The sequence below is a fragment of the Marmota flaviventris genome, chromosome 19 (genome assembly GCF_047511675.1).
Source record: "Marmota flaviventris isolate mMarFla1 chromosome 19, mMarFla1.hap1, whole genome shotgun sequence".
NCBI classification, from domain to species: domain Eukaryota; kingdom Metazoa; phylum Chordata; class Mammalia; order Rodentia; family Sciuridae; genus Marmota; species Marmota flaviventris.
Genome location: NC_092516.1, coordinates 21,587,655 through 21,605,836, shown reverse-complemented (window position 1 = coordinate 21,605,836; position 18,182 = coordinate 21,587,655). Strand labels below are relative to the sequence as shown.

The 18,182-nt window shown below is 39.0% G+C and overlaps 1 pseudogene; it reads left to right on the top strand.

Annotated features, from left to right (window-relative positions):
• The first annotated feature begins 13,716 nt into the window (after window positions 1-13,716).
• LOC114103102 (elongation factor 1-alpha 1 pseudogene) lies at window positions 13,717-14,571 on the top strand (annotated as a pseudogene).
• Window positions 14,572-18,182: the final 3,611 nt, after the last annotated feature.

Sequence of the window (18,182 nt, the reverse complement as noted above, 5' to 3'; positions counted from 1 at the left end):
TGGCAGTTTTACCACCCACATCCAGCAATTGCTGATTAGAGAGCTTCCCCATCCCCAGCATATAAATACCCCTGTGTGAACAATAAAAGTTTGCAGCTTGATCAGAACTCCTGTCTTGCTGTCATCCCTCAAGTCTCTTGTCCCTTCATTCCTCCCCACCTAGGTTCTCGGCCCTCGTTGATGTGTCCTGCCGTTGATGTGTCCTGCCGTCGGGACAAAACTCTAAGGTGTCATTTATAATCCAGAACTCCTCTCAGCTTCACATTCTTGTTTATCCTACATTTTGTTTTTTTCCAGGAAAATTTCTTCAATAAATAATTTGCACTTTATTCCTTGGCCCAGGGTCTGCTTCTGGGAGAATCTAAGCTAAGATGATCACAGTATTCCATTTCAGAATTTCTCTTGTTCAGGAGAGTGAACAAGAGAAATTCTGAAGTGGAATACTGTGAACATGATGATTTGGTTCCAAAGGACATAACTCCAAAAATACTAGCTTAAGACAAGAAAATGGTGGATCGGAAGGATACTGGAGTATGTAAATAATCAAAAGAAAGAAAGAAGTACACCTGGGCCAAGAGGGAACTGGAATCATGCCCTTAAGCAAAACTTCAGAATTCGCAACTACATGTTTTGTTCATGTCTGCTTTATTCTCTGAGAATGGTATTTCTAGGTAGCTAGCAATACAGCTGCCTCACTTTCCTCAAATCTGTCCTTGATTTGTCCAATTTGGGACCAAATGGCCATGATGGGGCAAAGGAGTCACACCTGGGGCCATTGCTATAGTCCTCATGAGTTTCTTCTATTCTTAGCAAGAGAATGATTTAGCAAAAAAAAAAAAAAAAGGGGGGGGGGCTGGGTGCAGTGGCACATGCCTATATCCCAGTGACAGAAGGATTGCAAGTTCCAGGCCAACCTGGGCAATTTGGTGAGGCTCTGTCTCAACATAAAAAAATAAAAAGGAATTGGGATGTGATTCAGTGGGTAAGCATTCTTAGACTCAATACTTGGTACTAGAGAGAGAGAGAGAGGAGGGCCTGATGCAATGGCACACGCCTGTAATCCCAGCAATTTGGGAGGCTGAGGCAGGAGGATGGAAAGTTGAAAGCCAGCCTCAGCAACTCAGTGAAACCTTGTCTCTAAATAAGATACAAAAAAAGGTCTGGGGATGTGGCTCAGTGGTTAAGTGTTCCTGAGTTCAATCCCTGGTACAAAAAAAAAAAAAAAAAAGAAGGAAAAGAAGAGAAGGAGGAGTAGAAGGAGGAGGGGGAAGATTGGGAAAAAGAACAATGAATTTACCAGGAGAAGTGGCATGTCTTTTATAAGGGTTCTCTAGGGGAAGAGAATCATCAGGAAGTATAATTACAAAAAAGAGATTTATGAGGCTGGATTTGTGGCTCAGTGGCACAGCACTTGCCTCTCAGTAAATGAATAAAATAAAGATCCATCAAAATCTAAAAAAATAAATATTTTTTAGTTGTCAATGGACCTTTATTTTATTTATTCATATGTGGTGCTAAGAATCAAACCCAATGTCTCACACATGCTAGGCAAGTGCTCTACCTTCGAGCCACAACCCAGTCCCCCCAAAAATATTTTTTAAAAAGTGGATTTATTAGGTTGGCTATGACCAGAAGCTGGATAGTCCACAATGGCTGTCTGCAGGTTGGAGAGCTGGAAGAACCAGTAGCTGCAAGAGGCCAAAGCCCCAGAACAAGAGTAATCAATGGTACTACCCTAGTGCAAGACCAAAGGCTTCTGGAGAATCACTGGAGGAGTCTGCTTTGGAAGAGTGAAGAAGCAAGAGTCCCGCTTCCTCAGACCATCACAGCAGCAATCCAGAACCAGTTCAAGAAGAATCGAGCTTGTAACTGTTGCTTCCTTTTTCTTCTTTTATTCCAGTCAAGCCATTATCATATTGGACAGTGCTGCCCATGCTTAGGGAGGATCTCCATTTCAATTGGCTAATCCACATGCCAGTCATTCATAAACACACCCTCATCAACACAGTCATAAACCTCTTAATCATGGGCATCTCTTAATCCAATCAAATTGACAAATCAAATTGACCATTACATCTGTAATCCAACAACTAAAGAGGTTGAGGCAGGAAAATTGAAAGTTCAAGACCAGCCTCAGCAATTCAGCAACACCTGGGGTGTAATTCAGTGGCAAAGTACACACAATCTCTAGTACCAAAAATGTAGACAGGGCCCATGTTCACAACAGCTATAACAAGGAAACAATTCTAATGTCCATGGAGAGATGACTTAATGAACAAAATGTGGCATATATGTACAACAGAATACTTTTCAGCCTTAAAAAAGGAATGGAATAGATTGGGATTGTGGCTCAGTGATAGAGTGCTCGCCTAAGACGTGTGAGGAACTGGGTTCGATCTTCAACACACATAAAAATAAATAAATAAAATAAAGTCATTGTGTCTGTGTACAACTAAAAAAATAAAATAAAATAAAAGAGAGCTAGAGCTCTTCCTGCAAATGATCTGAAGTGATCTTTGAAAATGGTTTGCTATTCTCCTAATTCAGAAAATACCACAAAATCATGCAAATCAGGAGGCTCAAGTTTTCATGTTCACTTAAGAACACCCATAAAACTGCTCTGGTCATCAAGGATATGAATATCTGAAAATCCACCAAATATCCAAAAGATGTCACTTTATAGAAGCAATGTGGGCCTGCGGTTGTAGCTCAGGGGTAGAGCACTGGCCTTAGCACGTGTGAGGCACTGGGTTCCATCCTCAGCACCAAATAAATAAATGAAATAAAGGTATTGTGTCCATCTACAACTAAAAATATTTTTTAAAAAGAACAATGTGGTCTGGGGGTGTAGCTCCGTGGCAGAGCATTTGCCTAGCTTGTGCAAGGCCCCGGGTTCCATCCCCAACACAAACAAGGTAAAACAAACACATGATCCAACTACATACTGTCTACAAGAAACTAATTTTAGATGCAAAGATACAAATGAGTTGAAATTAAAGGGATAGAAAAAGATATTACAAACAACTAGTAACTGAAAGAGAGCTGGGGTGGTTATATTAACATCAAACAAAAACTTTAAGTGTTGTTGTTTTGTTGTTGTTCTTTTTTTTTCTTTTTCTTTTTAGGTCTAAATGGATACAACACAATGCCTTTATTTTTATGTGGTGCTGAAGATCCAACCCAGGTCCTGCCCGTGCTAGGTGAGCGCTCTACCCCTGAGCCACAGTCCCAGCCCAGACTTTAAGATTTTTTTTAAAAAGTTACAAGACACAAAGAAGGTAGGTCGTGGTATTGCACACCTGCAATCCCAATGACTCAGGGGGCTAAGGCAGGAGGATTGAAAGTTTGAGGTCATCTTCAGCAATTTAGCAAGACACTTTCTCAAAACTTAAAGAGGACTAGAGATGTGATTCAGTGGTGGAGCATCCATTGTTCAATCCCCAGTACCAGAGAGAGAGAGAGAGAGAGATTATAAATCACTCAAGAAGATAAAACAATAGTAGAGTTCCTAAAATATATGAATATCTGACAGAATTGAAGGGAGAAATAGTAGTAGTTGGAAACTTCAATGTGGAGATCGGATGAGCTCCCAGTTATCCACTGCTCTTAAGGTATCAGAAAAAGCCAGGCCTGGAAAACACTCCTTACCAAAAGGCAAAGATGTTAACAGCCTCCACACTCAGCTCTGACGCTAACAGTTATCTAACCTTCCAGTACACCCTGGAAGCCCCTGGGTGTAGCAGGATAGCTGCAAAAATGTTTCTAGCTCTGTAACGTTTTAGTGCACAAAGAAGCCTCTTTAAAATTTATAAGCCTTGAACAATTTACAGTGCCCCTATAGTTTAACTTCCTGATTGTGAGGCCCTATATAATAAACTTGTAGAGCTAGTTCTGGGTCACTGTTCCTCAATCAGAGTGCAGCACCCCACCTGGCCCCAACTTTACTTGAAAATGTCTGTTTTCTTTGTCTCTGTGTTTTTCCTCCATCTCCAGTTGCTCCTACTTGAGGTCTTTTTTGATGCATTTCAACACCCCCACTTTCAATAATAAATAGAACATCTAGACAGAATAATAAAATTCAAGAAGACGACTTGAATGGCATTATAAACCCACTATACCTAACAGACATATATAGAACACCCCCTCAACAACAGCAATATTTTTCTCAAGAGCACATGGATATGTTCAATGAATTTTGAAATATTGAAATCATACTAAATATCTTATCTGACCACAATGGAATGAAGCTAGAAATCAATAGTAGAAAGAAAACTGGAAAATTCACAAATATGTAGAAATTAAATAACGAAGATTGGTTCAGCCAAAGCATTTAGCCAAGAAAATGAATAAAAGGCATCCAGATGAGGAAATTGAAAAACCAGCCTCTACCTCAGAGCAAAGCCTGTCCAAGGAAGGGGGCGTGACCCTTGTCCTTGGAAAGACCCACAGAGCACTCCTAGGCACATACCCACCCTGCTGAGTTGTTTGTCTGTAGATAACAGGAGAGATCTGTGGCGCCAGGTGTCCCTGACTCAGTCAGGCTAGGTGAGGACCCATAGCAACCCCCTAGCAGCCACCAATCAGCATGAGACAGGGAAATACCTGGGATGCCAGATGACCCTCCCAGTAGTTTATGGTGGTTGATAACATGTTGGGAAACCATGTAGTTCAGCATGTACTCCCCTCGTGGTTTAAACCAATCAGTTCAAACAAATCCCCCTCTTGTACTAACCAATCACCCCTACCCAACTTGTTCCCGCCAGTGAATGTGCTAATCATGTTTTAGATTTGTTTTATGATTTTCCCGTGGTGTGTGATAATTTGCTAAGAGATGTTATGATATATGTGAAGTCCCTGCCTTCCCCAAAGAGTGTATAAAACTGCTGCAAACCCTGGGCTCGGGGCCTCTCAGCATCACCAGTTGCTGTGTGCGCACAGAGGACCGAGCTAGCTCGCAATAAACACCTCTTTGCTGCTTACATTGATCTTGGTCTCTGGTGGTCTTTTGGGGGGTCCCAAATTCGAGCACAACAGAAATAAGACACAAAACTATCCCTATTCATAGATAACACGAACTTTATATAGAAAATGCCAAAAGTTCCACAAAAATGTTAACAAGTCTGGCAAAGCTACAAGGTACAAGATCAACACAAAAATCAATAGTGTGGCTGGGGTTGTGGCTCAGTGGTAGAGTGCTTACTTAGCACATGTGAGGCATTGGGTTCGATCCCCAGATCCTCAGCACCACATAAAAACAAATGTATTGTGTCCATCTACACCATATATATATATATTATTTGGGCTGGGGGTTGTAGCTTAGTGGTAGAGCTCTTACCTAGCATGAAGCACTGGGTTAGATCCTCAGCACTACATTAAAAATAAAATATAGGTATTGTATTTATCTACAACTAAATATATATATATATATATATATTTTTTTTTTTTTTAAATCAACTGTTTCTACATATCAACAATGAACTACCTGGAAAGAAAATTGACAAAGCAATTCCATTTACAATAGCATCAAAAATAATAAAATACCTAGGAATAAATTTACTCCAGGAAATGAAAGGCTCAGACATTAAAAACAGCCAGGCTTGGTGGCACATGCTTGTAATTCCAGCAGCTGGGGAGGCTGAGGCAGTAGGATTGTGATTTCAAAGCCAGCCTAAGCAACTTAGCAAGACTCTATCTCCTAAATAAAATATAAAAATGTCTGAGATGTGGCTCTGTGGTTAAGCACCTGGGTGAAATCCCTGGTACAAAAAAAAAAAAAAAATTGCAAAACACTGCTGGAAGAAATTGAGGAACACCTAAGTAAATGGGGTCACATGTGGACTGGATGATGTAAACATGATTAGAATAGCAAGTATACTCAAAGCAATTTAAAGATTCAATGCTATCCCTCTAAAATTCTAATGGCTTTTTATTGTAGAATTGGAAACATTAATTCTTAAATTCAGTTGGAATTGCAAAGGCCCCAAATGGTGAAAACAATTTTCAAAAAGGAGAAAAAAGTTGAAGATTCACATTTGCCAATTTCAAAATTTAACTGCAGAGCTACAATAATCAAAATAGTATAATACTAGCAATTTAACAGATATAAAGGTCAATGGAATAGAATGGAGAGTCCAGATGTAAAATCCCATATCTACAGTGAATTGATTTTTGACAAGGGTGCCAAAATCATTCAGTGATTTATTTATTTATCTATTTATTTATTTAGAGTGGAAAGTAAAACTTCATTAAAGGACAGTAGAGAAGACTTCTTCCAGAAGGAAGAAGGGGACCCAAGAAGTAGAATCCATGGAAGGCTGAGGTCTTCTTCTTTCAGCTTTCCCATATTCCAGCCAGCATTCCTGTCTTTTGTTCTGTTATCCTGCAGTGATAGAATGTAGGTGGGAAGACCCTAAGGGTGGGGGACAGGTGCGCAGTAATGTGGGCAGGAAGGGCACCACATCTTTGTTTGTATGTGGTGCTGAGGATCCAATCGGGCGGAACGCATCTGCCAGGCCAGCAGGCTACCGCTTGAGCCACATCCCCAGCCCCAGGAAGGACTTTTGGATTAGCATCTCCACGTTTGCTGGAAGCTGCTTCATTAACATTTCTTTGGGATGGGCTCAGTGATTTTTTTTTTTTTTTTAGGGGGGAAGGGGACTGGGGATTGAACCAAGGGGTACCATACTACTGAGCTACATGTCCAGCACTTTTTATTCTGAGACAGAGCTCTCTCAGGATGGCCTCCAATTTGCAATCCTCCTGTCTCAACTTCTAAAGTTTCTAAGACTGAACAAGGTAGAAAGAAAAGGTGCTGGAACAACTGGCTACCCATATGCAAGAGAATCAAGCTGAGCTTACCCATATCCCACGCCATATACAGCAATTAACTGAAAATGGTTCAACAAAAAAGGTCTAAAAATAAAAGAGTAAAACACAAAAAAACCTTAGAAGAAAACACAGGGGTAAATTTTCTTGACCTTGGGATTGGCATTGATGAGTGATACAAAATGAAATCATGAGGAAAAAAAAAAATCTGGAGCTGGGTATGGCAGTACCTATTTTTTTTTTTTTTTTTTTTTTTTTTGCGGAGGCGGGGATGGGGGGGTTAGGGATTGAACTCAGGGGCACTTGACCACTTGACCACTGAGCCACATCCCCAGACCTATTTTTGTATTTTATTTAAAGACAGGGTCTCACTGAGTTGCTTAGAGCCTCACAATTGCTGAGGCTGGGTTTGAACTCATGATCCTCCTGCCTCAGCCTCCCAGGCCGCTGGGATTACAGGCATGCGCCACCATGTCCCCCTCCCTATCCTTTTGAAGGAAAACTTTTCCCTACATCTGGACTTCCTAGTTGTAAAGAGCTTGGAAGCAAGATAGTAAATAACGATTCTGGTAAATGTCCATTTTTTAAATATTTTATTTACATTTTAGTTATCGGCAGAGACAAAATCTTTGTATGTGGTGCTGAGGATCTAACCCGGGCCGCACCCATGCCAGGGGAGCGCGCTACCGCGCTACCGCTTGAGCCACATCCCCAGCCTTCCATTTGTTTTAAAAATTCAGAAATTGTCTATTGGAAGTGACTTTTTGAAATGGATTTGCTAGTTCACCTCTAGAAGTGATTTGGGAGGCTGAAACAGGAGGATCACAAGTTCAAGGCCAACCTCAACAATTTAGAGGCCCTAAGTAACTTGGTCTCAAAAGTATTGGGATGCAGCTCAGTGGTAAAATGTGTTATATCCCCAGTACCTAAAAAATAAATAAAATAAATTTCCTAAGAAAGATTGTATTCTGAGGGCTGTTATTGTAGCTCATTGGTAGAGCACTTGCCTAGCATGTGTGAGGCACTGGACTCCATCCTCAACACCACATAAAAATAAAGAAAGGTGGGGCTGGGGATGTGGCTCAAGTGGTAGCTCTCTGGCTTGGCATGCGAGCGGCCCAGGTTCGATCCTCAGCACCACATACAAACAAAGATGTTGTGTCTGCGGAAAACTAAAAAAATAAATATTAAAAAAATAAAATAACGTATTGTGTTCATGTACAACTTAAAAAAAAAAAAAGACTATCTTCTGAGAATTGAGCATTATAGCCCACTGAATTGTGAAGGGCCAGAATTTGAAGGGACTTTCTTATTAGAACTATTGTGACATGTGTGCACTTTATTCAAGACTATTGAGTACATAGTGGACAATTGAGCCATTATTTGAAATATCTAGTGTTATCTAGTGTAGAGGTAGTAAAACATCATTTTGTAAATATCTTTTATTTCTAAATTCACATGAGATATTGGTTTTTGGAAATGGAATTATTACACCACTCTGTGGTGTACTGCCTGTACTTGTTCATTGATGTGGAGGTGACAGGAGGGAAGCAATTGCAAAGGGCTGAGCGCATTCATACTTGGGCATTTTCAAACATTTTTCTGTAGGCTTTGTGCATTTCTGTTTTGCTGCATATATAGCATAAATAATGGACAACTTTGCAACATTTATTTTCTAGATATTAAAGAGATTGTTAGTGTATGACAAATTAGTAAATTTAGCATATTTGTATTTTGTGTTGAAATTCATGGGAAAGATTGTTCTCCGTAAATGATTTCTAAATATGAACTTATTAAACTATCTGCAAGCATTGTATATGCCTATACTGAGCCACTGAACTAAAGGCAGAGAGAAGGAAGTGAGGAGGGAAAGGTTTAAGACCAAAATGATCACATTAGAAGATAGACCAGATTATAAACAGTTTTGTGTGTGTGTGTGTGTGTGTGTGTGTTCACTAAGGCTATGTACATAGCAGACAAGTTCTTATATGAAATACATAGTCTTAGATTTTTTAATATTTTTTTGTACTGGGGATTAAAGCCAGGGGTAGTCTTACCACTGAGCTACATTCCCAGCCCTTTTAATTTTTTTTTTTTTTAAAGAGAGAGAGAGAGAATTTTTAATATTTATTTTTTAGTTTTTTGGCGGACACAACATCTTTGTCTGTATGTGGTGCTGAGGATCGAACTCGGCAGAACGCATGCCAGGCGAGCCCGCTACCGCTTGAGCCACATCCTCAGCCCCCTTTTAATTTTATATTTTGAGACAGGTTCTTGCTAACTTGCTGATACTGACCTCAAACTTGTGATCCTCCTGCCTCAGCCTCCCCAGTAGCTGGGAGTGCTGAGATTACAGGTGGGCACTACTCCATCCACCTTAAACAACATACTCTTCAACAGCTAATGTGTCAAAGAAAAAGAATTACAAGGAAAATTAGAAAATTATTTTGAATGAATGAAAATGAAAACACAAATTCCAAAACTTATAGGATATAGTGAAAGCAGTTTATAACCACAACTGCATATATTACAAAAGAAGATCTCAAATCAATAAAATAACTATGCACAGGAAGAAATTAGAGTATATGAAATCCAAATTCATCAGATGGAAGAAAATAATACAGATTAGATTGGAGATAAATAGAACATAGAAAAACAATAGAGACAATAAAACTAAAATCTGGTTCATGAGATCAACAAAATTGACAAAATTTTAGCCAGATTAACTTAAAAAAAGCGGGGGGGGGGGCGGGGGGGGAGAAGACTCAAAATATTAAAGCCAGAAAGGAAAAAAAAAAAAACGACTGACACCGCAGGTGCCCTCAGTCTGCATGAAGTTCAACCTCTTAGTGATCTCAGACCACTAAAAACCATAAAAACACATGTGCAGGAAGTTCTGGTTCTCAGGCTCTCTGAGGAGCTACAGCGGAATTACAAGTCCTTCAGGTGCCCATCTGCAAGGACGACAAGGTCCAGGTAGTTCGAGGACACTGCAAAGATCAGCAAATCAGCAAGGTAGTCCAGGTGTAAGGAAAAATATGTCATTTACACTGAGTGGGTGCAGCTGAGAAGGCTATAACAGCACAACCGTCCACATGGGCATCTACCCAAGCAAGGTGGTTATCACCAGGCTAGACTTTGATAAAGATTTTTTTTTTTTTTTATGCAGAGCCAAGTCTCAGCAAGTTGGAAAAGAAAAGCAAATATAGGGAAGAGTTCATGGAGAAAAGGCAGTAATGAATATTACCTGTCCCACAACTGTGGTTTAACTGGATGTTTTGCATAGTATGTGCTGCTTGGAACTTTTCAGGATGTTTCTGGAACATTTCATTGTCCTCCTGTTTTGTAATTGACCTATGCCTATGTAAATCTATTTTGCAATTTGGATTAATAATTTTATGAATAAAATTGGAACTGTTTTCTTTTTTTTTTTTTTTTTAAATGTATTTATTTATTTTTTTTTAAGAGAGAGGAGAGAGAGAGAATTTTTTAATATTTATTTCTTTTTTAGTTATTGGCGGACACAACATCTTTGTTTGTATGTGGTGCTGAGGATCGAACCCGGGCCGCACGCATGCCAGGCGAGCGCGCTATCGCTTGAGCCACATCCCCAGCCCCATGGAACTGTTTTCTAACTCATAAAAATCATCAGAAATGAAAGAAAACATTATTACTGATTTTACAGAATAAAAACATAAAAGAAAACCACAAATGGTTGCATTCTCACAAATTGGATAACTTAGATGAAGTGGAAGTTTTTCTAGAAACACACCATCTACCAAAACTGACTCAAGAAGAAACTGAAAAATCTGAAGAAACCAATAACTAGTAAAGAGGTTGTATCAATAATCAAAAAATATCCCTACAACAATGGAAAAATTCAGAATCAGATAGTTTTACTGATGTATTATTTAAATGAACTATTACCAATTTTACTCAAACTCCTCCAAAAATTTGAAGAGAAGGGAATATTTTCTAAGTTATTCTATGGGGCCAGCGCTACCCTGATAACAATTCCAAACAAAGACAAGAAAATTATAAATCAAGAAAATATCTCATGAGTATAAATGCAAAAATTCTCAACAAAAGCTCTAGCAAATCCAACTTAGCAGCAAATTAAAAGAATTATATAATCATAACAAAGATTAATTCTTGGAATACACAGATTATTAGGTATGTTAAATTGAATAATTAGTACAAGGAATTCATATTTATATAAGTATAATAGAATTAACTTTAAATAGAGTGAAGGAAAAAACAACATGATCATCTCAAGGCTGAAAAAAGTTCAACAAAATTTAACATGTTTTCATGATAAAAACAGTATGCTAAGAATTTTATCCTCAACAATAAGTAGATAAAGCATACCTAGGAAAACCCCACAGTTAACATCATGCTCAGTGGTGAAATAATGGAAGCCTTTCCTCTAAGGAACAAAACAAGGATACCTATGTTAGTCACTTTTTTTTTTTTCTTTTTCATTACTGGGGATCAACTCAGGGCAAGACAAACATTTTACCACTGAGCTACATTCCAGTTCTACTTATATCATTTCTATTTGACTTATTATTGGAAATTTCAGCTAAAGCAATTAGGTAAGAAAAAAAAATAATGGCACATAATTGGAAAGAAAGAAAAATATTAGTTTGCAGATGAAATCTTTTATGTAGAAAACCCTAAAGAATTCACACACACACACACACACACACACACACAATTGTTAGTGTTAAAAAGTGAGTTCAAACCAGGCATTGTGGTGCTTACCTGCTAATCCCAGCTACTTGAGAAATGGAGGCAAGATTTCAAGTTCAGGGCTAGCCCCGGGGGGCAATTTAGTAAGACTCTGGCTCAAAAAAGATTTTGTAATAGTTGTAGTAGAAGGAATTGTACCCAGAGGTGTTCTACCACTGAGTTGCATCCCCAGCCCCTTTATTATTAAGTTGTAAATGGACATAATACCTTTATTTATTTATATGCTGTGCTGAGGATCAAACCCAGTGCCTCACTGCAAGGCAAGCAAGCACTCTACCACTGAGCTACAATCCCAGTCCCTCCCCAGCCTTTTTTTAATTTTTAAATTTGAAACAGGGTCTTGCTGAATTGTGCAGGGGACCTTGAATTTGCAATTATCCTGCTTCAGCCTCCTCAGTCACCGGGATTATAGGTTTGCCAACACTCTCAAAATAAAAATTTTTAAAAAGTGCTGGGGATGTAGTTCAGTGACAGTGCTTGCCTAGCATGGATCAATCCCTGGGTTCAATTCCCATCACAAAAAAAAAAGAATTGAACAAAAATATAGGATACAAAATTAAAACACAAAAATCAGTTGTACTTCTCCATGCACTTTCAGTGAACAACCTAGAAAGGAAATTTAAAGACAATTTCAAATACAGTAGCCAAAAGAGAATAAAATACTTCAGAGTAAATTTAAATAAGGATTGATTTATACGTCAAAAATTATTTAAAAAAAGGTGGCATGCGCCTGTAGTCCCAGCTACTCAGGAGGCTGAGGCAGGAGGATTTCTTGAGTCCGGGAGTTCTAGATCAGCGTGAACAACACAGCAAGACCCATCTCAAAAAAAAAAAAAAAAAAAAAAAAAAAAAAAAATATATATATATATATATATATATATATATATATATAATGAGACCTAAACAAACATAAAATATATATATTTAATGTTTATTAATTAAAATACTTAATACTGTTAAGGTGACAATACAAGGGTGAAGGGTGGTCCATAGATTCAAAACAATCCCTCTTAAAATTCAAATGGTGTTTTTGTTGTTGTTGTTTTTGTTTTTTAATTTTTTTTTAGTTGTTGGTTGGACCTTTATTTTATTTATTTATATGTGGTGCTGAGAATCTAATCCAGTGCCTCACATATGCTAGGCAAATGCTCTGCCACTGAGCCACAACCCAGCCCCCCAAATGTATTTTTTATAGAAAGAAAAGGCCATCCAAAAACTCACATGGAATCTTAAGAGATTCTAAATAGCCAAAAAGATCTTAGAGTTGAGCTGGGGTTGTGGCTCAGCGATAGGGCACTCACCTAGCACATGCCAAGCCCTGAGTTCAATCCTCAGCACCATATAAAAATTAATAAATGAAATAAAGGTATTGTGTCCAACTACACTAAAAAAGAATAAAGTTATAGAACTCACATTTCCTGGCTTTAAAACTTGCTACAAGAAGCAGTCATCAAAAATGCATGGTATGGGGCTGGGGATGTGACTCAAGCAGTAGCACGCTCGCCTGTCATGCGTGCGCCCGGGTTAGATCCTCAGCACCACATACAAACAAAGATGTTGTGTCCGCTGAAAACTGAAAAATAAATATTAAAATTCTCTCTCTCTATCTCTCTCTAAAAAAAAAATGCATAGTATTGGATAAAGACAGACATATAGACCCATGGAATAAAGAGGGGAACCCAGAAATAAACCCCAACTCATACCATCAACTGACATTTGACAAGGATGCCATTACCATTTAATGGATAAATGTGGACTAATAACAACCTTTTCAACAAATGATGCTAGGAAAATAAAATATTTTACATGTAAAAAAATTAAGCTTTGATGTATGTACATTCCATGTATGTATTATATGTTAAAATACTTTCTGCTGTCATGTATAACTAAAAAAAAATTAAGCTGGACTCTTAAACTATATACAATGACTAACCCAATTGATCAAAAATGTAAGAGTTAAAACTATGAAACTCCTTGAAGAAAACATAGGGAAAAATCTTTGACACAGGATTTGGTGATGATTTCTTGGGTAGGACTCAAAAAGCACAAGCAATAAAAGACAAGATAGATAAATTAGACCTTATCAAAATTAAAAACTTTTATGTATCAAAGGACACTATTGAGAATGACTTTTGTGCGATGAGTTTGCTGCCAGAATACAGGTGTCATGAAAACCCACTGCTAAATCAAAGCCAAAATGGGAAAGGAAAAGACATCAACATCGTTGTCATCAGACATGTAGATTCTGGCAGGTCCACTGGCCATCTGATCCACAAATGTGGTGGAATCAACAAAAGAACCACTGAAAATTTTGAGAAGGAGGCTGCTGAGATGGGAATGGGCTCCTTTAAGTATGTCTGGGTCTTAAATACACTGAAAGCTCAGCGTGAGCAAGGTGTCACCATTGACATCTCCCTGTGGAAATTTGAGACCCATAAGTATTATGTGATTATCATTGATGGCCCAGGATGCAGAGACTTTACCAAAAACATGATTACAGGCACATAATCACAGGCTGACTATGTTGTCCTGTTTGTTGCTGCTGGTGTTGGTGACTTTGAAACTGGTATCTCCGAGAATGGGCAGACCCATGAGTATGGCCTCTTGTCTTACACACTGGATGTGAAACAACTAACTGTTGATGTTAACGAATTGGATTCCACTGAGCCACCCTATAGTAGGAAGAGATACAAGGAAATTGTTAAGGAAGTCAGCACCTACTTTAAGAAAATTGGCTACAATCCTGACATAGTAGCATTTGTGCCAATTTCTGGCTGGAACATGTTGGAGCCAAATGTTAATATCCCTTGGTTCAAGGGATGGGAAGTCAACCGCAAAGAGGGCAGTTCCCCTGGAACCACACTGCTCAAAGCTTTAGATTTCGTCCTGCCACCAACTCATCCAACTCACAAGACTTTGTGTCTCCTCCAGGATGTCTATGAAATTGGTGATATTGGTACAAAACTCAAAGTGGATCAAGGACCTAGGCATTAGACCAGAGACCCTGCACTTACTGGAAGAAAAGGTAGAGCCAAATCTCCATCATGTTGGCTTGGGAATCAAATTCCTCAACAAGACTCCTAAAGCACAAGAAGTAAAATCAAGAACCAATAAATGGGATGGTATCAAATTAAAAAGCTTCTTCACAGCAAAGGAAATAATCAGGAATGTAAACAGAGAGCCTACAGAATGGAGAAAATCTTTGCCACCTGCACCTCAGATACAGCATTAATCTCCAGGATGTATAAAGAACTCAAAAAAACTTAACACAAAAAAAAACCAACTAACCCAATCAATAAATGGGTAAAGGAACTAAAAGACACTTCACAGAAGGGGGAATATGATCGGTCAACAAATATATTTTAAAAAAGTTCAATATTTCTAGCAATTAGAGAAATGCCAATTAAAACTACAAGTGTTGGCAAAGATGTGGGGGAAAGCTACACTCATACATTGGTGGTGGAACTGCAAATTGGTGCAACCACTCTGGAAAGCAGTATGGAGATTCCTCAGAAAACTTGGAATGGAACCACCATTTGATCCAGTTATCATACTCCTCAGCATATACCCAACGGATTTAAAATCAGCATACTATAGTGATGCAGCCACATCAGTGTATATAGCAATTCAATTCACAATAGCCAAACTATGGAACCCTTCAACAAATGAATGTCTAAAGAAAATGTGGATGGGCTGGGGTTATGGCTCAGTGGTAGAGCACTTGCCTAACATGTGTGAGGCCCTGGGTTCAATTCTCAGCACCACATATCAATAAAATAAATAAATAAATAAATGTCCATTGACAATTAAAAATATTTTTTTAAAAATGTGGTATATATACACAGCCATAATAAAGAATGAAATTATGGCATTTTCTGGTAAATGGATGGAACTGGAGATTATCATGCTAAATGAAATAAGCCAAGGTATTGTGTCCACCTACAACTGAAAAAAGAATTTTTTTAAAAAAAAAGTCAAGTTCCTGGGGCTGGGGATGTGGCTCAAGCAGTAGCGCAATCGCCTAACATGCGTGCGGCCTGGGTTCGATCTTCAGCACCACATACAAACAAAAATGTTGTGTCAGCCGAAAAACTAAAAAATAGATATTAAAAAAAATTATCTTTAAAAAAAAAAAAGTCAAGCTCCTTCCAATAGATGCTATGACATGAATCAACCTGGCTAAGTGAAATAAGCCAGACGCAAAAGTATAAATATTTTATCATTCCACTTAGATGAAGTACTAGAATAAGTGAATTCAAAAAGAAGGAAAGGGGATTAAAGGTCACCAAGAGGTAACCTATACCTAGCAAGAGGGAAACATGGGAAGTTCTTACTTAATGAGTGTCAGTGGGGTTTAACACTGGTCAGGGCCCAGGAATGCTTGTTCCAGGAGGTAAGCTAAGAAAGACTTCAAAGAATGTGCTTCCAAGGGAGGGTAAGGAGGAGGCAAACTGGCCACTTATCTCCAATCTTTACTGTAGGAATCAAAGCAGAAGGACCTTGGCCATGAAGTAAAGACATGTACTTAATAAAATATCTGAAGAAACTCATATGCACAGTTGGCACACAACCCATCCTGTGTATCTATTCCCCCAGCTTGTAAGTACATTGTGCCCTCCATATGGTCCCAGCCTGCTGTTGCCATGGAATTCGTGAGTCAGAAAATGTCCAAATCCTCTCCAAGTTCTTTCTTTGGGATCAGCAAGCACTATGCTGGGGCTTTTCAGCCTGGGAGTTCAATGATGTCTTAGCTCATTTGTGCTGCTATAAAAGAATATCTGAGACTAGGTAATTCATAAAGAACAGCAATTTATTTCTCGCAGTTCTGGAGGTTAAGAAGCCCCAAATTAAGGACTGCTAGCATCTGATGAGGGCTGCTTTCTGCTTCCAAGAAGATGCCTTGAACAATGAGTACTCCAAAGGGTAGTAACACTTCATACTCACGTGGCAAAAGAGCAAAACTCCTTCCTTTTTTTTTTTTTTAATTTATTTTTTAGTTTTTGGCGGACACAACATCTTTGTTTGTATGAAGTGCTGAGGATCAAACCAGGGCCGCACGCATGCCAGGCGAGCGCGCTACCACTGCTTGAGCCACATCCCCAGCTCCCATCAAACTCTTAATAAAGGCACTTAATCCCATTTCTAAATTAGGAGGCCTCAAAACCTCGTCACCTCTTAAAGTCCCCCCTTCTCGATATTGTCACATTGGCCAGTTTCAATATCTGAATTTTGGAAGGAATACATTCAAACACAACACAGTTTCTGTCTGAAGTGATAAAAAAGTTTAGGGCAGGCATGGTGGTACATGCTTGTAATCCCAGCTACTTGTGAGGCTGGGGCAGGAGGATATAAATTCAAGGTCAGCCTGGGTAACTTATGGAGTCCCTGTCTCAAATAAAACAAAATGGACTGGGAGTATAGCTCAGCGGTTGCACCACAATGCAAATGTAATTATTGCCTTTGAGTTTAAAAATAAAAAGATAAGGAGGTGACTCATAGTGGGGTAGAGAGGGAGAGCATGGGAGGATTAGATTAATTCTAGATAGGGTAGAGGGGTGGGAGGGAAAGGGAGGGGAAGGGGATTAGCAAGGATGGTGGAATGTAATGATCATCATTATACAAAATACATGTATGGGGGATGGAGCTGTGGCTCAGTGGTAAAGTGCTCGCCTAGCATGTGTGAGGCCCTGGCTTTAATCCTCAGTACCACATAAAAATAAACAAATAAAATAAAAGTATTGTGCCGCAGTCTTGCTGGACAAAATAATGGGGGGGGTGTGTGCAAGCAACTTGTGAAGGTTGAAACAGCAGGAGCCGCTTTATTGCAGGACAGCAGAGGTATATATACCCAACCGATTATACACAGCTTGTTTCAATTAACATCATCTAGATACAGCAATCAGCCAATAAGGAATCTCCATCATCTTAATGGCTCGGTGGCGTTACTTCACAAACCACTCCTCCTGGCAAAGTGCCAGGCGCCATCTTGACCTGGTTGTGGCCCTCAACAGTATTGTGTTCAATTACAATGAAAAAATAAATATTAAAAAAAAAAAAACTAAAGTATATATATGAAGACTTGAATCTGGTGTCAATATACCTTATATACAAACAGAGATATGAAAACTTGTGGTATATATGTGTATTAAGAATTATAGGGGCTGGGATGTGGCTCAGGGGCTGGGATGTGGCTCAGGGGCTGGGATGTGGCTCAAGCAGTAACGCGCTCGCCTGGCATGCGTGCGGCCCGGGTTCGATCCTCAGCACCACATACAAACAAAGATGTTGTGTCCGCCAAATACTAAAAAATAAATATTAAAAAATTCTCTCTCTCTCTACCTCTATCTCTCTCACTGCCTGGGTTCGATCCTCAGCACCACATACAAACAAAGATGTTATGTCCGCCGAAAACTAAAAAATAAATATTAAAATTCTTAAAAAAAAAAAAAAAGAATTATTGTCAGGGACTAGAAGGAAATTCTCCTTCAAAGATTAGCCTGACAGCCCCCTGGGAGACATCCTGCCTGGGAGGCATCCTGCAGCCACCTATCTCCCTGGAACATCCTGCGGTTATCAGGATCATCAGACATCTTGCACCTGGCAGT